The 25,546-nt window shown below is 47.0% G+C and overlaps 1 pseudogene; it reads right to left on the bottom strand.

Moving 5' to 3' along the window:
• Positions 1-11,059: 11,059 nt before the first annotated feature.
• LOC103286784 (P2Y purinoceptor 3-like) lies at positions 11,060-23,647 on the bottom strand (annotated as a pseudogene).
• Between the last annotated feature and the right edge of the window lie 1,899 nt (positions 23,648-25,546).

Raw genomic sequence — 25,546 nt, forward strand, 5'->3', positions numbered from 1 at the left:
AAAGGAGTAGAGTGATAGGCTTCATGACTTTGGCTTAGCAATTCCATTTCTAATAGTTTATCTTAAGGAAACCATCAGACGGATACACATTTTTATATATTTTAAGAAACTATCTTGTTTGCATGATGGCCTATAATAGCCTAAAATAGGAAACCTCCCACGTTTATAAGAATAGATTAGTCAAGGACATCGTATCATGTGCCTAAAGTGTAATATGAAGCACCGTTAAATGGTTTCATTGGAGTGCATACTGACCTAGGCAATGATGGCTTTATTATGTGGAAGACTCAGTGCTGCTGTTTTTGTAAAAGCAAACACAAACGTGTCTGAAGGGTATACACATGACTGTCTTTGAGTCTGAAGAAAGTGGTATTAGTGTTCAGAAGGGAGGAAGGTAACAGGTAGTGTTTTCCAAAGAACTTTGAGGATACAGGAGGGAGTTAAACAGAGCCCTGAGTTAGAAATAGAATTTGCATTTATAGGAAGAAAATTGCATGTGATGAGAACTGTAGGAGACAAAGCAATAGAGAATGAGGTATGGGCTAAATGAAATAATGCACTTACATTTTGATCCCAGTGGTAGCCAAGAACAGCTGTAAGTTGTCTACAAGCTGCCGGAGATTTCTGGAATGCCTCCACCTCAGCCTCTTACCCCTTGGCTTCTTCCCTTTGCTTGTTCTTGGAGAGCTCCCCTGGGGGCAAGGGTGGGGAGGGTGGTGAACTCTGAGCAGGGATTTGCTGTTAAGAAGTTGGTGGGGAAAACTTTGATGTTTTGTAAGAAATACTGAAAAGTCCTTGACATCGTGTAGGTAGGCCAGACAGTCAACTTATGACACACTTATTACCACTTATTCCCCTGAAGTGTACCTATGGTCATGTACTCAAGTGATGAGTCATCTCCTTGGTAGCCCTTTGTTAGTCTCACGTCAGGGCAGCTGTTCTAACTTACAATACTCCCTAAACTGACTTCCCCCTAGGTTTGACTACAAATCAATTGTGAAATGAAAATCAGTGGACCTATGAGTTATTCCATTTGGGATTAGCATGTACTTTGTAGGAGTTGGTCTTTTTGGAATGGACCATCTCTCATGCTTGTCTCCTAAGTTTTACTAGGTAGTAGTTCTCTGGGCTTCCATTTCCTGATTAGCAAATAGATGATCAGTTTGCTCAGTTTTCCAAGGAAAAATATGATGATGTTGGGGTTCTATGTCTTACCACATTCGGTGGTTTTAACCTTTCAAAGCAGATCCTCTTTGCCCTGGGGAAGAGAGGGAAATAAAGGTGTCAGGATAAAAGGTGAACCTCTTTCCTCCGTCCAAGCCCTGTAGAGCCCAGATTTCAGAGGGTACAGTGGACAAGAGCTGGACACACTGTCAGTGGAATGAGGGGCGGGGGAAGGATGAGAGAAGCTGGATTTGAGCTGGCAACAGCAGAGCTGGGAGAGCTGGAGATGGCTGGAAGGAGAATGGCTCCATATTAGCAGCAAGAAGCCTGGGTGGGACATGAAGACAGTCAGCAGATGGGCCTGGAGACAGGTCATCTCAGGTTTTAACAGTCATTGCTAATGAGATGGAGTGAGGAACAGAGGAGAAATACATGTCCTCTTTGGATTCTTGTGGGGTCCTTGGGGATGGATCCATTCCAGACCGGATAGATGGGGGAGAGGGGGAATGGGTATATTTAATGGACATTTAAAAATGTTTTATTTTCATGACTTGACTTTATAGTTCTATGAATTTTAGTAGATATTAGATTTGTGTTCTGGCTACCACACCAGGATGTAGAACAGTCTCTTAATGAACATTTCAAAGGGGAACTATTATAATGTCTTAAGATAACGTAAGTGCTGCCTTCATTTAAGCGTTATTTTAGAAAGTTTTGGGTTGTTTTCCAGCACTTGGACTTGTGAAATGCTTTTCTAATCTGACGATAGAGTGCATAACTTTTTTATGATTCTTTTACATAAATTAATATGCTGTCTTTCATAGACTACAATATTTCACCTTTTAACATCTCTGAAATTGGCTGTATCTTATCTTTGACATCATCTTATGATTCAAAGAAATGTAGTTATGGGGAAAACCAAGCAATCCTATATAATAAAAGGCTAATATGCAAATTGTCCCCTCGGGAGTTTGACCGACTGGGAGTTCAACCAACCAGGAGTTTGACTGCTCGCTATGATGTGCACTTATCACCAGGGGACAGTGCGGAATGAAGGAAGGCCCTGGCCAGCAGCCAGGGAAGGAAGGCCTCGGCCGGCAGCCAGGTAGCCAGGGGAAGGAAAGCCTCGATCAGCCCTGATTGCCGGCCAGGCCTAGGGACCCTACTCGTGCATGAATTTCGTGCACCGGGCCTCTAGTGAGCCTATAATAATGCTTGATAATGTAAGATATGCAGATTTCTGTGTTATCATTCATTTCTGGCATCATTGAACCTAGGCTTTTTAGTAGAGGAGGTGATTCAGAGATGTGGAAAATGTGGAACACCTTCCTTAAGGGTCTCGTCGATGAAGGGGGGAAATGGACAAAGGACCAGTGGCTGTGATTGTGGTGTAGCCTGATGAGCACTACCATAGAGCAGTGGTATTCAGAGTTGGTCTTTGAGCCGCATCTAAAGGATAAGTGAGATGATGCACCTAAGCAGAGGAGGTGTGGGTAAGACTGGGGGGGGGGGGGGGTGTCAGAGGTTCCATAGTTAATTCTGAGAGAATCTGCTGGTTAATGGAAGTAGAATGAAGGGAGCGCATGGAGAGTTTAGGTTGAAAGCTTTCATATGAGGCACATTGCTAAGGGCTTTTCATTCCATGTTCATTTTGATGTTTTTAAAAAAATCCTCACCCAAGGAAATGCTTAGAGAGAGGAAGAGAAAGAGAGAAACATTGATTGGTTGCCTTCCATATGTACCCCAACTGAGGGTCAAACCCACATCTCAGGCCTGTGCCCTGACTGGGGAATTGAACTGGCATCCTTTCTGTGCACTCCAGCCTAATTTTTTATCTTAATCCTGAAGGCAAATGGGAGATTTTAGAAGATTTTTATGTTGGGGATTAAAAAAGGATTTACATTTCGGAAGATGACTCTAGCAGAAGGAAGGGAATGAATTGGAGGTTGAGGGGAACAAATGTGGTCAGTAGGTTGGAGCAGTGAAGCCCACGAGAAATGATGGGAATTTGAACGAAGGCACTGGCAGTTGAGAGGAAAGGAGAGGACAGGTTCTAGTGAGGCTTGGGAGATCGAACTGACTGTATGACTGTGAGGAAGGGGAGTATGACTGTGAGGAAGAGAAGAGGCCGGAATTGAGGATGACTCCCAGATTTCCGGTGTGGATGGATGGTGTTGCCACTTTACCAGAAAGAGCAGGTTTGGGAGGGAAATGATTTCAGTTTTGGCTTTTTGAAGCTTGCAGTGCCCAAGGGTCTGTTGTATAGGTTGAAGCATAGGTTTGAAATGGATTTCCAGTCTATCAGTATGTCAGTGAGATTGTGCAGGGGAGTGTGGGAATGAGAGAAGAGTGCCAAGCCCAGCCCATGAACCAAGAGGTCACCAGTTTCATTCCCCGTCAGGAGACATGTCTCGGTTGTGGGCTCAATCCCCAGTATGGAGTGTGCAGGAGGCAGCTGATCAATGTTGTGCTCTCACATCAATGTTTCTCCCTCTCGCTCTTTCTCTAAAATCAATAAAAACATATATATACTAATAAGAGAGAAATATGATAATTGACCGTCACTCAGCAACATCCACAGCCAATCAGGAGGGAATATGCAAATTAGCGTGACAAAGATGGCAGTGGCCACAGAGCCGGCCTGAGCACGGGAGGCTTGGGTCGCCCAGGCCAGCTGCTGAGGAATGGGCCTGCAAACAGCCCTCAGCCCTTCACCCAGGCTGGCCACGCCACCATGGGGTGAGGGTCCCTGCTGGGGGGGCATGGCCAGCCTGCAAACAGCCCTCAGCCCTTACCCAGGCTGGCCACACCCCCATGGGGTGAGGGTCCCTGCTGGGGGGCATGGCCAGCCTGCAAACAGCCATCAGCCCCTCACCCAGGCTAGCCAGGCATCCCATCAGGGACCCTCATCCCATAGGGACGTGGCTGGCCTGAAAACTGCCCCAGCCCCTTGCCCAGGCTGTCCCACCCCCCAAGGGAACCCCTACCCTGATCTGGGACACCCTTCAGGGCAAACCAGGCGGCCCCCACCCGTGCACCAGGCCTCTATACTAATAAAAGGGTAATATGCTAATTAGACTGGGAGACTTTCCAGGAGACCTTCCGGATGTTCTTCTGGACAAAGCCATGGTGGCGGGGTCGAGGTAGAGGTGGTTAGGGGCCAAGAGGGGAGGGCAGTTGTGGGTGATCAGGCTGGTGGGGGGAGGCTGTTGGGGTGATCAGGCCAGTGGGGGGGGGACAGTTAGGGGTGAGCAAGCCGGCAGGGGGGGCCAGTTGGGGGCAAGCAGGCTGTCAGTGGGGGTCAGTTGGGGGCAATCAGGCCAGTGGGGGTGGCAGTTGGGGGTGAGCAGGCTGGCGGGGAGGGCAGGTGGGGGTGAGCAGGCTGTCAGGGGGGGCAGTTGGGGGTGAGCAGGCCGGCAGGCAGAGTGGTTAGGGGCAATTAGGCAGGCAGGCAGGTAAGCAGTTAGGAGCCAGCAGTCCCGGATTGCGAGAGGTATGTCTGACTGCCGGTTTAGGCCCGATCCCACAGGGCAGTTGGACATCCCCCGAGGGGTCCCAGATTGGAGATGGTGCAGGCTGGGCTGAGGGACACCCGTCTTCCCCCTTCCCCCCATGCACGAATTCGTGCATTGGGCCACTAGTTTAAATCAGAGAACAGAACCCTAGGGCACACCCACCCATACTTACAGGGTGGGAGCAGGACAAGATGAGAAGGGACGTAGGGGAGGGTTCATTCTGTGGATGAAAGGGGGAGTTTAAGAAGAGAGTGGGTGACAGTGGCAAATGCCCTAAAGCTCAAGCAGGATAGGGTCTCGGTGTCCATTCAGTTGTAACTGGTAAGTCATTGATGCATTGTTGAGAGCAATCTCAGTGGGACCAGCAGCAGCTGACTTGTAAAGATCTGGAGTATAACTTCAAGATAGAAAAAAAGGAAAACATGTAGTCTCCCTTTGCAAGAAACTAGGCTATAAAAGAAGAGAGAACATAAGGAGTCTTGAATGGCTCGTTCTTTGGTTGTTGGGCTAAGACTCTCTAAAGGTCTCGTTGTTAATGTATTTTTCCACTTGTGGAGTGGAACATTCTCAGACTCGCTGATTCGTTAATTTTCTTGGAGTGGCACTTCTTGCTTTTTGTTCATGATTTAACCACTATAAAAACGCCCAGTTATAGCTTGCTGCAAGAACATAAGCTCTGCTCTTATCATGGAATAATTCTTAAAGCCATTACCTTGGAAGTTTGATACATTAAAAAAAACCAACCCTCAACAAAAAGTTGAGAAATGGAAATACTATAGAGATTTGGCTTGTTTAGAAGAAAGTAAAAGATAATGAGAATACATGATTTTATAAGCTTAGGTTATGCTGGATTGCAAATGACCTTGTGAAAAATTTCCCCTCTTTATTGTCTTTGAAATGTGGGCTAAAAAGTGAGAATGCTTGTAGGTATTGTGTGTCCTGGAATTGCAGTGAATTGGAGTTGGTGTTAGAACAAATAAATCCCAAACAACTTGTGATTTAGTTTTATAGGCACACATTTATAAATTGGGTTTAGGCAGTAATTCCAGGAAAGCATACACAGGAGAACTGTTTGCTGTATATTCATTTATTCCACAGAGATTTAGTGAGTACCCATATGTTCAAGCCTCTGCTAGATCCTGCAGGAAGGGAGAGAAGAGGATTTCAGTGATGCTGCTCAGACCTGGTAGGAGGGAAGATGTCCCTTCAGAGGGACGGCTGATGGGTCAGAGAAGGAATAGGGCCTTCTGATGGGCAATCAGGGGAGGCTCCTAGGAAGAGGTGGCATTTGAGTTTGCTGAGAGACACCTGTTTGTGCTTTTTTGACTGGTCTGTTTTATGTAACACCCTTGACAACTCTCTTAAAACCTCATTTGATTTTCCAGTGCTCTGTTATCTACACCCACCTCCTATCCCTGTATCCCCTGTCAGAAGGTTTTATGATTCCTGTATCTCCTAGGTCAGTGGTCGGCAAACTGTGCTTGCAAGCCACATGCGGCTCGCGAGCCGCGGTTTGCCGCTCTGTTGACTAATGAGTTTGCCGACCACTGGGATAGGGGCTTAATCACAAGGAACAACAACAGCCTGTAATTATTGGAATTGAGAGTCTAGGTCAGTGGTCGGCAAACTCATTAGCCAACAGAGGAGCAAACCGCGGCTCACGAGCCGCATGTGGCTCGCGAGCCTGTTTGCTGACCACTGTCTAGGTCCTCTGTTCATTATTTTTTTCTTCTCCCTCAGAGATATTATTTATGTCTGCAGTTGTAAATATTTGCCTGGACAGGTAACTCTAAACCCAGAGCTTGAGCCCAAGCTGTCTCAGATCCTCGAGGCATTCTACATTTCCAATTCATCTCACAGGCAGTTCACGTTGCACTTGTCTGAGTATGAACTGTCCTCCACAATGCACAGCCTCATTCCATTCCTTCCATCCTCCTCTCCCTCCATTTATTTCCTTTTCTTCCCCCAAGACTATTGAGCACCCACTATGTGCTAGTTTTCTTCTGGTTCCTCAGGCTGAGAATCTCAGAGTCATTTTTATGTCTCTGTTACCACTTATGTCCAAATAATCATTTTATTTCTCCTCATTCTTTCCAATACATCTTAAAATCTTGTTAGTTCTACTCCTGCCCATTATCTGTATGTTTGGATCACTGCAGTGGTCTTCTAAATGTTGACCACCTTCTTCTTCCTCCACCATCAGCATCACCATTGCTTATTAAGTGTCTACTATGTTCAGAATGTTGCTAGGATGCCATGTTCTATAGATTGAAAAGTCAAATAGTGGGGGAGATAAAACAGACTGAAATGATATAAAGGAGTCCATCACCAACTCCAAGGCGATAAGCTTGGAGTTGGGTCAAGGTGGTAAGTCAGCAGGCAGAGTGAGTGAGATTGGGGGTAACGGAGGACGTAGAACTCATGGTCTGGGAAGATGGGTATTTAGGCATTTGGAGAAGGAATTATTATTATTATTATTTTTTTAATATATTTTATTGATTTTTTTACAGAGAGGAAGGGAGAGAGATAGTTAGAAACATCGATGAGAGAGAAACATCGATCAGCTGCCTCCTGCACACCCCCTACTGGGGGTGTGCCCGCAACCAAGGTACATGCCCTTGACTGGAATCGAACCTGGGACCCTTCAGTCTGCAGGCGGACGCTCTATCCACTGAGCCAAACCGGCCAGGGTGGGATTATTGTTTTTGGCAGATTGTGGCTCTTTGGTAAATGTGAGGGTAGACGTCCACCTGGTGTGGTAGGAGACCTGTGAGTTGAACAGTTCACTTGTAGACAGTGATGGGCTTAGTAGGCCAACAGGAGAAATCTGAACTTTGTTGTATGGAAATGATGGTATAGGGAGGAAACTGACAAAATTGGGGAGGCTGTGATGTATGAAAAACGCTGTTTTAAGGAAAATCTGGAGGTGTTATGCAGGATGTCTCTGAAGGGAAGGAAGACCAATGAGGAGACCTTGAAGTCTGCTGTCACATTTCGTTTCTTTTTTCAAATTCATTCCAACATGGGGGCTGCCAGATTACATTTCTAAGTCACAGCTTTGATCGTATCACACTCTCCTGCTCAAATGCCCTTGGTGTTCCCTGGGCCTTGAGCAGTGGTTCTTCCCCTCCCAGCATTATCTCCCTCTTCCCCTTTAGGAACAAACATTGGCTATCATTTTCTCCATTGCTTGGAGAATTCCAATAATTGAGCCTTCAGCAGACTCATAATACCTCTCTTGGCTCTCTCAGCTGAAAGTGCTCTCACCACCCTTCCCCAGACTTCCCGAACATTTCCTGTCTGTATTGTTCATTTGGATTAGTCAGTAATTGACATGATTTCTTCCGTAGCTGCTGAAGTTGTTGATTAGTGTGCATATTGTTGTTTGGTTTTGTTTTGTCTCTCCTGTAGCCTTCTTACAGACTGGCACGGTGCTTGATACTTTTGTAGGTGGCTACAGCCGTTATATTTGCATCTAGTACTGCTCTGCATTCATGGGATTTTGAACATGATAATATTCGCTGACTTTTGATTTTATTTTAAACTGCCCAACAACCAGGCAGATTATGCCATATGCTTGGGACCCAGGGGGATACCACATTTGGAGATCCCAGCTTTCACCAGGGTGGTGGGTAGATTCAGGAAGAACTTCTTGTTTTTTGTTTTGTTAATCCTCACCCGAGAATATTTTCCCATTGATTTATTTTAGAGAGAGTGGAAGGGACGGGGGGAGACAGAATGAGAGAAACGTGTCTTGTGAGAGAGACACTTCTAACATGCCGGGGATCGAGCCTGCAACCGAGGTACGTGCCCTTGACTGGAATCAAACCCAGGACCCTTCAGTGCACAGGTCGACGCTCTTATCCTCTGAGCCAAAGCAGCTAGGGCACAGGAAGAACTTTTCTTTCTTTTCGTCTCCTTGTCCCCTTCTCTGGGATGGGTTTCCGATAACCACAGGAGAGACTTACGTTGGACAGTGGGTCCCCAGCTCCTCTTACAAAGGGGACCCACTAGTCTAGTTTGTTTCTTCTGTCTTAACGGTCCCTGAAAACCAGGATACGATGTCAACTAAGTTAAAACTTTTTGAGCCCAACTATCCAAAAAAAAGTTAGAAATGGATGCTTATACTTTGCTTTTAAGGAGGTCAAAAGACCGCAGAAACAATGAGCGTTATATGGATCAGAGAAGTAATTGCAAGCATAGGTTAGCTGGAACATGTTGGCAGGGGTATAGAGCACTTGGTTTTTAGATGAAGATGTTGCATCCCGAGGATTCTAGGTTCATTTTCTTCCCACCTCCAGGGCTGGTGGGCATTAGAGGTGATGGCTAAGTGAGGTGTGGGGTGGGTTTAAACTGCCTGGGGGGAGCCTAGTGCACCTGTTCTCTAGTAATGTTAAACTTTATTCATTTATAAGGGGTGATAGATCATTGGGACTCTTAAGTTGGCTGAATCTTCCCTGTGTGTTATGCAAAAAAGAGAAAAAAATTAATAAGTTAAGCGAATGTTCAAAAGAGCAAACAGCTTTAAGTTCTCTCAGCTACTGTAGAAGCACTTACTTATGAGGAAACAGCTGACCTGCTAATCAGAAAACATCCTTCCCTATTCATTAAGCTAATTATCCTAAGGAAATCTGCTGGCAACACTTCGTCTAGCTCTAATTATTGTGTGCCCTTGAAAGCAATAAACTGCACTTTTAGAATAAAATTTTATACTCTAGACATATATATGGTTTACTCAGACATTTTCTGTAATTAGAGTGGGGTGATAATGAGGGGTTTCACTTTGGTTTTTATGAAAAAGGTTTATCCACCTCTTCATAAAGAGATTATACTGAATTCTTAAATAATATATGATTAGATCTGAGAAGTCTTTGGAGATCATTATTGTTTAAATATTTGTTTTTTTTTTAAAGGTCATCTTTTTGGATTACCTTGGCTTTTAAATAATTTTTATTTTATTATAGAGAATGAACATCATATTGTGATTTAAGACAGTGGTAAAACTTATCTGTCATAAACTGAGATGTCATGTTCTGACAGAGACCTTCATTCATGAAGTCACTTTAACCTGCACCCCCCATTTTACCTGCAGAGCTCTCTCTAACCTCAGCCAGAACACTGGCTAGTAAGGTAGTGAAAGAGTCCTCCTGCATATGCATGGTCTGCAGAGATCAGCAATTATGTAAAAGTGAGCTGACGTAAAACGAGCTGACTCTGTTGAGGAGCACGGGCTGGCTCGGAGGAGCACGGGCTGGCTCGGACCAGTCTGTGGACGGGGCCACGTGCTCCCGTCTTAGGAGTGTGCCCTTCAGTTCCTGGGTCCAGAGCTTCCAGGCAGCACTGTGACGTGGGCCTTCTCCAGGTGATCTTGGACAAGTTACCCCGAGCTCTGAGCTGCGGTCCCCTTATTTGTAACTGGGGCTAACAGTACCTCCCACCTCCAAGGGCTGTTGTGAGTATTCAGTGAGTTACTCCATGTGAAGTGCTCTTACATAGTAGTTCATAGTGATTCCATAGTAATGCACTCACCCATCCATTTATTCCTTCACTTATTCATTCAGCCCCCGTCTGTGCCCTCACCATGTTTTGGGCCCTGCTGTGGAGACTGGCATTAGAGGCACAGCAGTCAGACCAGGTCCCTGTCCTATAGGAGCCCATAGTCTAGGGGGCAGAGACAGATCATAAATAAGTAAACTAGTTAACAAGTCCAGATACTAATAAGTGTGAACAAGACAATGAGTAGGGAAATATAGTGACCGCATTATGGGAAGAGATATCCACATTAGCTTTGATGGGCTGGCATGGCTTCTGAGGAGGTGACATTTGAGCTGAAAGACCTGAATGATGAGAGAAATGTCAGCTGTCATTAAAATAAAGATTTCCTTTGTGTTGGTGGCTCTCTCCATATTCTTTTCTTTTGTCAATTTCATGTATTTTTAAAAATTTATTTATTAAATCTTTATTGTTAAAAGTATTACATATGTCCCCCATTGATCCCTTCTATCCCCCTCCTCCCCCGTCCCTTCACCACCTAGGCATTCATCATCCTATTGTCGGTGTCCATGGGTTATGCATACATGCATAAAGTTCTTTGGTTGATCTCTTCCCACCCACCCACCCTCCCCCACCTTCCCTCTGAGATTCAACAGTCTGTTCCATGCTTCTATATCCCTGGATCTGTTTTGTTCATCAGTTTATTTTGTTCATCAGATTCCACTTAGCTCTCTCCATATTATTTTAAAATCTCCACATCAATGTACAGACCTTCCCAGCAGGACACCACTAGGCAATCGTGAGTCCCTCTCCCACCAGCACAGGACTGTCTTCCAACAAGTCATTGTAACATCTCGGAGCTCGTTTCCCCCACCTTCATCTCGACACTACCCAGACCTGCCCACCCCGGGGTCTCTCTCCCTTGCCTCCAGCTGGGTGCTCACCCACCCTGTCATGCCTCAGTTTTTGGAAGAGCCTGACTCCGTTGTTCCCAACCGACAGGAAGTACAGGACCGGGTTAAGGCAGCTGCTCATGCTCACCAGCGGCCTCCACACCTTGTAGGCCAAGCTGGCCACCGTCAGGAGCTGGCAGTCCTGGGAAGTCAGGAAGCGGAGTGTGATGTAGAGGGAGCGCGAGACGTGGAAGGGCACAAAGCAGAGGGCGAAGAGGCTGCACACCAGCAGGATGGTCCGGATGGACTTGGCCCGGGTGGTGTTCCCCGTCCCCAAGAGGGTCTCCGCCGGCTTGGCCAGGCTCCGGACCATCAGCGAGTAGCACACCAAGATGACCAAGGAGGGCAAGACAAAGCCGGACAACGTCAGAACCATACTGTAGGCAAAAAACCGATCGAAGTTCTCCCGGCCGGTCATGTCGTAGCAGACCAGCTGGCCGTTGATGTAGTCCGTGTGGGCGAAGCCCAGCGTGGGCAGCAGCTGGAGGACCACCAGGGCCCAGGTGGCGGCTGCGCCCAGCAGGGCGTGCCGGCGGGTCCGGTAAGGCAGCGACCTCAGGGGGTGGCACACGCCCAGGAAGCGGTGCACAGAGATGCAGGTCAGCAGCAGGATGCTGCCGTAGAGGTTGGTGTAGAACAGGAAGCGCACCAGCCTGCAGAGCAGTTCCCCAAAGGGCCACCAGTCGCCCAGGGCGTAGGCGACGATGAGGAAGGGCAGCGTCAGCACGTACAGCAGGTCGGCCACCATCAGGTTCACCAGGTAGATGGTGGCACAGCTCCAGCGCTTGGTTTGGCGCCAGGACAGCCACAGGACGGTGCCGTTCAGGGGCAGCCCTAGCACGAAGATGATGCTGTAGGTCAGGGGGAGGTAGATTTGCTTGTAGTCCTCTGAGAGCGGGCAGAGTCCCTGTTGCTCTGAGGCATTCATATCCAGCTTCTCCATCTCCTGGGAAGCTCCTTCTGGGAGCCCAGCTGCTCCTGCTGCCCCTGGGAGGAAGCAAAAGGGACCACAGCCTTAGCCAGTTTAGCTTAGTGGATAGAGCATTGGCCTGTGGACCAGTGTCCCGGGGTTCGATTCCAGTCATGTGCCTTGGTTGCAGGCTCCTCCCCGACCCGGGCCCTGGTTAGGGCTCGCACAGGAGGCAACCAATCAATGTGTTTCTCTCTGTTTCTCTCTCTCTCCTCTCTTCTATTCTTCCTAAAAATCAATGGGAAAATATCTCTGGGAGAGGATTAACAACAACAAAAAAAAGGGACTAGCGGCTAGGCTCAGTGGATAGAGTGTCGGCCTGCGAACTGAAAGGTCCAGGTTCGATTCCGTTCAAGGGCACATGTCCGGGTTGTGGGCTCAACCCCCAGTGGGACTTGCAGGAGGAGCCGATCAATGATTCTCTCTCATCATGGATGTTTCTCTCTCTCTCTACCTCTTCCTTCCTCTCTGAAATCAATAAAAATATATTAAAAAAAAAAGATGGGTTAAAAAAAAAAAAGGCAGGGGGGAACTGCAGAGCATCCTGACCTTGGCTGGATCAGCCTCTACCTGGATCTGGCAGCTCTGTTCTATATCTGTGGTTCAACTCCAAAGTGTGGTCAGAGTCCTAGTTTGAGAGAGACCAGCTCCAGGGGGAAAAACAAAAAAGAATTAAACTCGTGTCTTCAACACACGGGCTTCTGGGCTTACCAGGTCCAAGGGCTGGCCCCGCACTGACTTGCATGCTCTCCGCTGCGGGCTGGGTTGTGCTAGGAAGCTCAGGTGCACACGGTGGCCTGTAGGTGCTGCTGCATTTAAACAGGGCACACAGCCTCCAGCACCGTGGCTCCTCCTCTGGATAGAATCCTTTGCATAGAGTCAGGAAATCTCCAAGGGGAGATCTCCCAGGCTTGCATTCTCAGGGGGTGATGCTGCCCACCATCTGGTCCTAATCCCACTTGCCATGGTGGAAAAGACAGTGATCCTTAGGGGTTACGGGGGATTAGGGAAAGCACAGGTTTTGCCTACAGGCGCTGCTGGAAGATTTGGATTTGTATCTCTTTCAGGATTTATTAACTGCGTATTTGAATACGGAGACTGATTTGCCTATTAACCATCTCAGCACCATGAACAGCCAAGAAAACAAACCTGAGCCATGAAGCCAGGTGCGGCTTCTTCCTTACTCCCATCCCTGCGGACAGAGCAGATCCAATGGGCAGAGCCACCAGCCGAGGAAGCTGTGTGTGGGGCCCGCAGATTTGGTCCCATGGGGAAGTCAGTGGGTCCATCAGCCAATCAGCATGGAGCCTACAGGGATGGAAAGACGTTTATTTCTAGGACTTAACTTAATTCAGAAAGATGAATGAATACAGGGCAAGAGAGAAAAAAATCAAGATAGGTAATTTCAGATACATTGAAGGTTGATTATACACTTAAAATATATAGAACTTCATTCACAATAAAAGGAAGAGAGACCTCATTCACTTAGTCAACACACGTTTATTGAGCATCCGTTGAGTCAGGCACTGGGACCGCAAAGATGAATAAAACAGCCCTTGTTCTCCAGGATCTCACAGTCTGGCGGGAAGACAGAGCCCAGAAGCTGATGGTAATACAATGTGAAAAGTGGCCCAAATGCTGGGAAAACCAGCAGGATGTGGTAGTTCTCCCTTGAGAGGGGGGAGTGGAGGCTTCCTAGACCGGGCGCCCTGTGAGCTGCTTGGGAGAACAAAGAGGAGCTTGGGAGGCAGAGAGGGTCAGGGGTGTCCCTGGGTGGGCAGCGCATGCGAGGAGCTGGCGGGGAGGGCTCAGTGTCCTGGGATGGCAGGAGAGCCAGCGTGGGGCATGAACCTCAAGGATGCCACCATAAGGAGGGGGCATGTCCTTAAGCAGGACGGTGATGGAATAGGCTCTGCCTGAGGGAGATGACCGGCAGCAGAAGCACGGGATGGGCCTGGAGCAGTCAGACTATAAGGGGGCGCTGTAGCGGTGCATGTGCATGAGAGATACTCAGTACCCCAGGTGAAGCCGTGCAGGGTGGACAGAGAGGAGGACCTGACCCCAGAGACGCTGCTGAGGAGGAGCGACAGGACTGATTGGACATGATGCATGAGCCTGAGGAGGGGTCGGGGGTGTCCCTGAGGCTGGGTGGGGTGTGAGGCGCGTGCCTGAAGCTTGAAGGCTGGGACTGGTGTTCCGAGGTTGTGGGCAGTGGCTCTCTGCTGCAGCCTGCCAAGGAGTGGAAACCTCGCTCACTGGCTTTAGAATCCACCCCACTGGGAGAGCAGGGCTTCTTGGCTGGTGAGTAAAAGGAATGCAGTTTTCATTCATTCTGTTCCCTGTAATCTTTCATGTGGGAGGCTGGCAGGTGCTTAGTTACTTCCAGCGAAGCTGCCTTCCCAGGTCTGGGTGGGCTCTCAGAGGGAAGCCGGGAGGGAAGCAGCCTGGTGGAGCCCTGGCTCGGCCAGCAATTCACACCCGTGAACTTACTTAATCTCAGGACAGCCTTGCGACGAAGCATTAATGTCCCGTTTCACTGAGGAGGGTCAGAGAAGACACGCCCGTAGGCTCACAGTGCCCTCTACTCTAGTGGGCTCTCTCCTGCTGGGCATCCTGTGTCCACCCCTCACGGCGTACTGTGGATGGCCCAAAGCACTCAATCCCGACTCTGCCAGGACCACAAGGACCATCTGAAACAAATCACCTTGTCTCTCAGCCAGGAGCTCCTCAGCTGTAGAATGGGACATCTCTCTGGTGGGGTTGCTCCGAGAAGCAGTGAGGAGAGGCTCAGGCATCCCAAGGGGAAACCCAACACATGTTATCCCCTCCCCCCCCCCCTTCTTGTCCTGGAGACTGTGGTGCCAGGGAACCAGCGCTCTTTGCTACCCGAAAGCTGGGTAAGGTCACTTTTCTTCCTGGTTATTACCTTCTGCTGTGATCTGAATTGTGTCCACTACAGCATCAGAGGTGGAACGCCTAGCCCCCAGTGTGCATTTGAAGTAAGGAAGTAATTAAGGTTAAAAGAGGTCATTAAGAGTGGGTCCCAATCCGATAGAATTAGCTTCTTTATAATAATGGACAGTAGAGAGTTTCCTCTCTCTCTCTCTCTCTCTCTCTCTCTCTCTCTCTCTCTCTCTCTCTCTGTCTCTCTCTCTCTCCCCCCCCCCCGCCCCCGCAATGAGAAGGTGCCCTGCAGGCCAGGAACTAAGCCCTATAGTTCCTGATCTTAGACTTCCTAGTCTCCAGGACTGTGAGAAGGTCATTTTCTGCTGGTTAAGCCACCCAGCCAGTCGTATTTTGTTACAGCAGCTTACAGACTAAGATATGTTCCACAACCCAGTGTGGAAGGACAGCTTTTTATGTGAGAGGATGACCATTCTTAGGGCATAAGTGAAAAGAACTACACAATGTTCAGACTAGTGCCTCATTGAAGTTACTATGGAGAAAGGAAGAGGGAGAGAAACTCAGGCCATGAAGTGTTAATTTACCCGCAAAAAGCTGTGACATTGTTGACCTCCTCGAAGGTCCCTTCTCTAGCCTCTGTCATCCCAGACTTCTCTCCTGCTCCCTAGAGGCATTCATTGGGATGAAGAATTGAAGTCTATGTAGCTATTCATAGAACCAAGGAAAAGACCCAGAGTGAAAGAGAGGCCAGCTGGGGTTAGAGAGAAGAGAATTTGGGGGACAGTGGCCATGGTGGATGGGATTCTAAGGAGAAGAGATGCATACACTTCTAGAAAGTGAGTGTGTATTGCAGAATGCAATTTCCCCTCTTTATCACCATTTCTTCAAGAGCTTTAAAAAAGACAGACACAAATTAGAGTTGGAATTTGTTTCTTTTAAATGAGCTCACTGGGGAGGGGGCCTTGAGGAAAGAATGAAGCGAGAATCCAGACCGACTCTGGTTTAAATGGGCACTATGGCTTCTGACCTTGAACCCAGTGTTGTCCCCACTGTGCGGCTCCAAGAGCCTGGTCCCATCTCTGGCCCCTGCTGAACAGCAAATCCTCCTGGGAGCAGCCTCGGTCTCTGAGGACCACAGTGGGCCTCTTCCAAAGGGGGCAAGAGGTCTTTGTCGCTTTAATGGTCTGAAATAGTTATCACTGTTCAGAGAAATGACACAGATAAGATGAAAAAACTGTTCTCTCTTTAACAAGTGTTTATGATACATGTTTCCAGAGTTCAGATAAAGGAAAAGTTATGAATGAATTTGAGTGACAGCAAAATGCTACTGCTTTTCAACTGTAGAGGAGTGATTGGGTCAAAAATTTTGAGACAAAAAAGTAGGCATTGCTCATTTTCATTTTAAAATGCCATTATTGTATCATAAATATGCTTAAATATAGGAATTTCCTTTTAATATTAAATATTTTACTTGCATCTGGAGACCTTTAAACAATTAAGCTATTTAATGGACAATAAGAATTTGTTTTTAGAAGTTATTCTGAAAAACTTGATTCATGTATGCATTTCTTAATTTACAAAGATAAGTCGGGGATTTGTTATTCATATCACAACTTAATTATTTGATTTTTCAACAAGCTTTTAAAAACGGGGGCCCTGAATACGTTTAATCAGGTGGTAGATTTAAGTAGTCTGCATTATTTTGAATTACTTTTCCCAAGTCTTTTTCAAATCCACTGGATAACTTGGTGTTATTTGGCCAACAGACCACTGGATGGCGTGGAAGACCAACAGACAGGTTGCAGTTTTCTCCAGCAAATGGAAGCAGGAATTGGGGTAGGGCTCAAGCCCAGGAATAGCAGCTGTGGGTGAGATATGATTCATTGAGAACACAGAGAAATCCCACCAACAAACCACCTCCTCTGGGTCTTTTGTCTACAGTTACAGTTCAATTCTCACAATGAATTGGTATTACAGTCAGTGAAAGCAATCTGTTACTGTGATTGATTTTCCAAAGGATCCTGTGAGATAAGCATGGCAGGCATTCCTCCCATTTTACAGCTAAGCAAACTGAGGTTCAGAGAGGTTCTGTGGAAGTTCTGTGTGCTATGATCTGGGGAAAACCTGGACTACTTTTAAAATCTATCATCTATCTATCTATCTATCTATCTATCTATCTATCTATCTATTGATTTCAGAGAGGAAGGGAGAGGGAGAGAGAAACATCAATGATGAGAGAGAATCATTGATCGGCTGCCTCCTACACACCTCTTACTGGGGATCGAGCCTGCAACTCTGGCATGTGCTCTGGTTCATAGGTAATGCTCAACCACTGAGCCACACTGGCAGGGCTCAGCCAAGCCTGGACTACTTTTACAAAGTAGAGAGAGACTAAGCAAATTCCCAGATGTGTGTGTATGTATGTGTATGTGTGTGTGTGTGTATGTATGTATATATATATATATCTCCTATATAATAAAAGCCTAATATGCAAATTGTCCCTTTGACCGGGAGTTTGACCAGGAGTTTGACCGCTCGCTATGATGTGTGCTGACCATCAGGGGGTGATGCGGAACATGGCAGGCGTCGGTGGCACTGCGCTGGCAACAGGTGGCAGTGTAGGCGCTGTCAGCCCCAATGGGCCCCGATGAGAGCAGGACCTGCAGCAGGATGGTGGAGCAGTTGAGCAGGTGGCGCCAGGCCAAGACAGGTGTGAGCAGGGCCCAATCGCCCCACTGATCGCCCCACAGATGGCGACCAGCAGTGGTGGCGGGGTGAGGGGGGGGCAGGGCCGCCACCCGACTCCCAGGTGCTGAGGGAGCAGGCAGGGGCCCGATGACTTAGGCAGAGGGGGGTGCGCAGGGGCCTGGGGGCTCAGGTGCTGTCCAGGGCCTAGAGGACAGGCCTTTATGTCATGTTCAGTAAAACATGTCAGCAATGAAGTCTGGGAAAGCCAGACGCTTGTGCTTCGATTGCCAGCCAGGCCTAGGGACCGCACCCGTGCACCAGTTTTGTGCACCAGGCCTCTAGTATCTATCTATATCTATATATCTATATCTATATCTATATCTATATCTATACCTATATCTATCTACTTAACCCCTCTATCCAATCATACAACTAAGATGATGTGGAAATAAAACTGCAGGTGACCCCTACAGTCACTAGATACAGTGCCTTTGTTATAGGTGACAGAACCCTAGCTTGAAAAGCATGATATGGAGATATGGTAAGGAGAGAAGTAGCAGAATAAATAGAATTAAAAATCCTGTCAAGAGTGAGACCTACATAGCAAACGTATATAGTTAAAGTTTAAAATATACCTTGAGTCTTAAGAGAAAAGTCACTGACATCACTTTTAAAAAAATATATTTTTTATTGAGTTTTTATAGAGAGGAAGAGAGAGGGATAGAGAGTTAGAAACATCGATGAGAGAGAAACATCGATCAGCTGCCTCCTGCACACTCCCTACTGGGGATGTGCCCGCAACCAAGGTACATGCCTTTAACCGGAATCGAACCTGGGACCCTTGGGTCCGCAGGCCGACGCTCTATCCACTGAGCCAAACCGGTTTCGGCACTGACATCACTTTTTAATGAGTTTGTTATGCTGTGTGTCTGGACCCCTCTTTCATGTCTGAATTGTCCCCAAATGTAGGAGTCCGGGGGCTGTGATTTTTTTTTTCACAAGGAAAGCAAATTGGAGCCTTTAAATAATTTAGAAGACTAACTAGAGACAGGGACTATTTAATGTCAATAATTAATTTAAATAGCAGCTTGCACATTTTTGTTTTCTGTTGACAAGGATCTGACATAATTGGCACCTTCAGATGGGTGTAAACACAGGGCGTGATGGGAAACACTGCCTGACATGTCCTGTCGCCACAGAGAAGGTGCTGCTCTGCAGCTGATGAGCCTGCCCGGAAAGCTCGCTGCTAAAAAAATAATCCCTCCCTCCCTCTGTACGAATGGTGATCCCCCAAATGACTTTGCAATCAGAATTTTTAAAAAAGAGAACATTTATTTAAAAAATCACAGAGGTAGAAGTAGCAATTCATAGAAGAAAGAAATGGGCTTAGGAACACGTTATAGAGGCAAAGGAAGGGCCCGACGAGCTTGGGAGTGAGGAAGATAAAGGTAACACACCTGGGGTGTGGACGGGGTGCCTGGGCTGTGGAGGGGGTACCCGGGGTGGGGGGGTGCCTGGGTGTGGAGGGGGTGCCTGGGGTGTGGATGGGGCACCTGGGGTGTGGAGGGGGTACCTGGGGTGTGGAGGGGGCACCTGGGGTGTGGAGGGGGTACCTGGGTGTGGAGGGGGTGCCTGAGGTGTGGAGGGGGTGCCTGAGGTGTGGAGGGGGTGCCAGGGGGTGTGGAGAGGGTGCCAGGGGTGTGGATGGGGCACCTGGGGTGTGGAGGGGGTACCTGGATGTGGAGGGGGTGCCTGAGGTGTGGAGGGGGTGCCTGGGTGTGGAGGGGGTGCCTGGGTGTGGAGGGGGTGCCTGGGTGTGGAGGGGGTACCTGGGTGTGGAGGGGGTGCCTGGGTGTGGAGGGGGCACCTGGGGTGTGGAGGGGGTACCTGGGGTGTGGAGGGGGTGCCTGAGGTGTGGAGGGGGTGCCTGGGTGTGGAGGGGGTGCCTGGGGTGGGAGGGGGGAAAGGGAAGGAGAAGGAAAAGAGAAAGGCACAGGCCTGCTCCAGGGAGGGAGAGCGCCCAGAATTTTTAACTTTAATCAATGGTGCAGTAAAAGAACAGTAGCTATACAGTCTTGTGGTTGTAGAAGTCCATCTTTGCCTCTGGGCTCACGACCCTAAAAGGGAATCTTTATTAAACTTTTTCCTTTGCCTTTCATTTAGCATCAGACAAAGACCTTTAAAGGCATCACAACTCTTTCCCTGTGTGCTGTGTGGAGAAATGTAGAAAGCTGGTTGGGTTTGGAGCAAGAGAGGAGATCAGTAGCAGAGCCTGGGGCTCTAGGCCGAGTGGTAAGTTGCCCAAGGCATTTTGAGAGTAGAGGGCTTGTATCCCGGGACCCCTCCTTCGATCCACTCTTCCCCTCAGGCAGCCAATTCCCTGCACAGCCTGCCTCTCAAATGCCGTTTACGTGGTAACACACTGTATGTTCTGTCCACCATCGTAGCCTTTCCTGTTGCTAGGGTGTTGCTAGGGTGGGGGCGGTGTGGGAAGCCAATTGACAATGGCTCTGGACACTCAGCAGTGGGGGAGGAGGAGAATGATGCTGTCCTCGCCTCAGTCACCCAGAAAGCAGAGCCCAAGTTCACTGTGCAACCGTTGTATTTGGGAGTGCAATCGCAGGGAGCAGGAGTGAGAGGCCAGGGGAGTGACCTGTCCAATGAGGAAGGAGGGACGGGAGACTGGGTGGAGTGGTGTTGAGTTAGTCCACCAAAGGCAACTGGGTGCTCAGGCCCAAAGGATTGTCCTCTGAGAACCTGAATCAGGGAACCTCAGGAACCTCCTCAGAGCCAGAAAGGAGGCGCATTTGTTCAGCAGCTGCGTCTCCCACTGGCCAGGCCACGGGTGGGCGCATGGCATGGTCTGTGCAGACAGGAGAGCATCAGAAAGAAGAGCCACACTGAAGAGATGCAGTCTCTCGTCCAACCCCATTTTTCTTTTTACCTTGCAAGGTGCCCCCTCCCTCCCCAGACTCTTCGGTGCTGCTTCTGTGTGGGGGATGAGGGGCTCCTGCTGTACCCTTTTGTGTGAAGTGATTCTTCTAGTTTCTTCGTGCTTATTTTTTTCTTTCTCCTATTGGGTTGTCTGTCTTTTTGTAACTGATTTCTATACATATTTTGGATAAAATTCTTTTCAGTTACTCATGGCTACAAATATTCTTTCCTACTCTGTGGCTTAATGACATATATACTTTTTATTTAAGGAATGGAAGTTCTTAATTTTAACATAGTCGAAATGGTCACATTTCCTTTATGGTTTATGCTTTCGAATCTGGATTAAGAAACTCTGTACCTTGAGGTTATAAAGAAATTGTTCTGTATTAATATATGAAAGCCTTCCACATTTACATCTAATTGATGTTATCCTACTAAAGGGTTTAGTGTGTGTGTGTGTGTGTATGTGTGTGTGTGTGTGTGTGTGTGTGTGTAAGAAGCAGGTAAACATGATGACTAGATTAGATGCTGTTTGGTGAGTGGAGATCAGGGAGCACTTGACAGATCAGGAGGCATTTGCTCCAGTCTAGGAGGGAGATGCTGGTGGCTTTGATGTGTGTGGTGAGGCTGGGAACAGAGAGAAATGGGTGAAGCAGGTGGATATTTAAGGAGTAAATGAATGTGACTTGGTGATGAATTAAATAATAGGGGTGGGGGAAGAATTAGTGACTCATTTAAAAATATTTTTCTTGATTTCTGAGAGGAAGGGGGGAGAGAGAGAGAGAGAGAGAGAGAGAGAGAGGGAGAGAGAGAGAGAGAGAGAGAGAGAGAGAGAGAGAGAGAGAGAGAGAGAGAGAGAAAGAGAGAGAGAGAGAGAGAGAGAGAGAGAGAGAGAGAGAGAGAGAGAGAAACATCAATGATGAGAGATTAATCGGCTGCCTCCTGCACACCCCCTACTGGGGACCGAGTCTGAAACCTGGGCATGTGCCCTGACCTGGAATTGAACCATGACTTCCTGGTTCTTAGGTCGATGCTTAAACATGGAGCTACGCCAGCCAGGCTAGTGACTCCTTTTTTGCTGCCACCAACCAGTGCCTTCACCCTTCTTCTGTCTGTTACTTCTCTATTTCATTGCTTCTCTATTCAGTTTCTGCTTCTTCCTTGCATCTCCTTACTCAGCTTTTTCTCTGGGCATCCTTTAGCATTCACTGCTGCAGATGGGTAACTTTGCACACATCTATAGAGATTTTCCCAAGAGACTCTGCCTGACCAAGGTATTCACTGTAATTCCTGTTTGGGCAGGACTGCAACAGCCAGGCCTCTTAAACACACACACCCACATGCTGTGGCTCTCTCACATATTGGCTGGTGGGGTGGCCCCTCCCTCATGGCCTGGGCCGCTATGATGGATCACAGAGTTGGAAGTAGGACCACACAACACGATGAACATTGAGAGTTGCTCTTTCTGCAGGGGATTTGAGAAACGCATCCTCTCAGAGAGTGCTGTGAGCAGCTGGCGCTTGGTGCATCCTATGAGTACAGAAGAGCATTAGAAAGAGAAGACACACTTCAGAGAGTGAATTTTTTTCCCCCACCAAACTCCATTTTTCTTTAACGTCTAGATTGTGAGCTTGCTTTCTAAAACACATACTTACAATAGAAACTTCTCATGGCTCTAAAACAATTGTGGGTAGCAAATATACTATTCAGAGTTGGTCTCTAACACAAAAGAGTTTCATTTATCAATAGTGTACCAGTCAGAGCTTTGACATGGAGATATTTTGTTCATGCATAAACCATACATTTGAATTGACAGTGCTGTTAATGATGGAATGCAGTTATGTATGTTTATCGCAAAAGAACCAAGTGGATATTTTTTTGAACCTCATTATATGTAAGACCGATTAAAACCAGTAGTTATAGAGAATAAAACAGGCCTTGATGTCATGTTCAGTAAAACATGTCAGCGATGAGGTCTGGGAAAGCGCTCCGGTGAAATACGAGAGGAAGGTGTGGAGTTGCGAGGAGTTTCATTTAAACACAAGGCTCCTGTATTAATTTTTTCACTGATTTATTTCCATGCCAATACATTCTGACATAAATATGGTGATCCATAATGTATTGGCCATAAAAGTCAACATTATTTTTAAAGCTGACTCAGGGAAATAAAAGCTCATTGTTAGTGCTGATATATACAGTATGTTACCCCGTTGAAAAGTTAACCTCTCCTGTCCTGCTCCTGATTGAGATGAATAAGGGATGCATGTTAACAGCCACTGACCTTTTGTGCGTGTTTTGCTTCATGGCCAACGTTGAGTTTGCCATTGGACTGGTCCATGGTGTGACGTAAAAAGCAATGCCTAGTCAACATTCCAGAAAAGACTCTGCCAAGAACGAAAGCTAATCAGCAAACATCTGTCTTTTGAGGATCAAGAGGCCTGTGAAACTCCTGAACAGACACTGGAGCCCGTATCTTGTATCTTTGGTAAACAATGAGAGCAACAATGAGTAGAAGTGGAATAGAGACCCCAAAACAGAGAGGGCATGTGGGGCCAATGTCAGTATGGGTGACCACAGAGAAGAGATCAATTTGGAAGCCAGAGCCAGGGGCCACACCCCAGCACTATCCACAAGCCGACCACAGCAGTGACATGGCCTTCAGTGAAATGCTTCTATGAAATGAAAATCGGGCCAAGGAGAATTTAATTTAGCAGCACAGGAGAGAAAGCTAGTGAGAATGCTAATGGATGACTTCTTCTCCCATCAAGTTTCAGAACAGAATAACTTCGCTGAAAATAACAAAATACCGAGAATTTTAGTGCTACAGGGCCCCTGGGTGTAAGGCAGGGCTAACTACTTGCTAGGTAAGGAAACTGTTAAACCTCAGGAGGTTAAGTGAGCAGTTTGCCCAAGCTCCCCCAGCTGGTTAGTGGCTGAGCTGTACCTGGAGTCCACACTTCCTGGTTCTCTGACTCTTTCTGCTCTGTTTTATCAATTAGGAGCCATGATTGATAATACATGGGCATGGCGGATCTCCCACATGACCCCCTGAATCTGGTTTCCAGCCCACCTGTGCACTGAAGCTGATCTTGCCCTGATTCCTGATGGCCTCCATGTTGCTAAATTCTGTGGAAGCTTTGACTCAATTTAAACCTCTAATCATGATATGCTGATGTTGGGCACTCCTTGCAGCAGTCACTTCTCTTGCTTTCTTTGTTAGTGAGGACTTCATTGTCGTGAGAGAAACCCATGCCAAAGATGGCCAAGCAAAATGCTAAATTATTGGCTCATATAATCATTGTCTTGGTGAGGCTGGCTCTAGGTGTGATCTGAGGCAGGAGCTCAGTTAGTGCTACTAAGGCTGCTTTCTCTCTATTTATTTCTTGGCTCCACCTCCTCCAAATGGGCTCCATTCTCATAGACATTCTCCCCTCGTAGAGGAGAGGCTGCCATGAACTCCACTCTTTCACTTAAGTATGTGCAAATCCTGTAGGAAAAGTTATGCCTCAGTCCGGAAGTCCGGGATTAGTACTGATCGGTCATAGTGTCTTGTCCTAAGCTCTGTGTCATCCCTGAACCAACCACGGTGGTCAAGGGAATGGAATATATGGATTAGCCTGACCTTTGTTAAATTCTCTGCCCCTAGGACTTAAGGGAGAGTTAACTTCACCCACATTCCTTGCTCCTTGAGTGAGCATATCTGAGGTCCTGTTACCACAAGAAAGGGAGTGAATACTGGGCAGCAAAGACAAATGCCCATTACAACTTGCCTGACACCACATTTTTCTAATGTGCATCCTACTTCACGTTTTTCATTCTCCCTCACTGTCTTATCCTTCTCAGCTTGAGATAATGTCCGAGTCCCTCTAGGCCCAGCTCCAGACCTTTTCCCCTTCCAGGTCTATACTTCCTCTCAAGGTGATTTCATCCAGTCTGTAGGGAAAGCTTAGATTAACATAGCCCAAGGAAGGAACTTGGAGTCAACCTCAGCTAACATGTAGTTGACATTGTAGGCTGTGGAATTTAATGAGAAATAGTATTTAATGGGAAATCTTGAGAGGAAAAAAGATAGTTGATACAAGTGTAATACATGAGAATGCAAAGCACTGAGCTCCTTCTTATCCTTCGCTCCAAAGATAAGGCACAGGTTGAAGAAGTTATCATATGCTAGTAGTTACCACAAAGAATAAGGTGTATTAGCCAGGTGGATTAAAAGTCCTATTAAGGTTAGAGCTATATGTACTTGCTTTTCTTCTTGTGAAATTGAATTTATGGCTGGTTTGTTTTCTGGAAACATAAAGAAGTCTCTTGAGATATTTCCCCCTTTATTACAGAGGCTTATTGTGATCATGTATGGAATACAATCTTTAACCTTGAGGCTATAGTTACTGCAAAACTTGTTTTACATATTTGTTGTGGGGAATTGGAATTGAATTTACTCACTATATGTCTTATATAAGAAACTGTTTATATTAGAATATGTCTGGGTAGGAGATTGAATTCATATTCCTAAGCTGTCATGTGCCCACCAACACTGTTAATGACCTCGCTAAATTTATTTCATAACTCTATTTCTACATAAATTCATAAACCCAATTTCTAGTCAGAAACCATAAGGTCCTTTATCTTGGTTTTCTGGTTATTGATTTAGCTGATAAAAATAAATTTGTAATTCTAGAAGAATAAATTCTAACAGTATATAAGCTTGTTTTATTCACACCATTCATGTCTTGATAACACTAATCTACACCCACAGCCCTGTTCTATGCCCTGAGCTCCAGACTTTCATGTCTCACTTAGCACCACCTGGATAGTTTACAGATTTCACCAGTCAAATGCGGCCCAGAGTGAGCTTCTAATTTCCTTGCTTTTTCTCCCACTAAATCTGTCTCTGGTCAACAGTCTTCATCATTTCAGTAAATGGC

This window comes from Eptesicus fuscus, chromosome 3 (genome assembly GCF_027574615.1).
Source record: "Eptesicus fuscus isolate TK198812 chromosome 3, DD_ASM_mEF_20220401, whole genome shotgun sequence".
Taxonomy (NCBI): domain Eukaryota; kingdom Metazoa; phylum Chordata; class Mammalia; order Chiroptera; family Vespertilionidae; genus Eptesicus; species Eptesicus fuscus.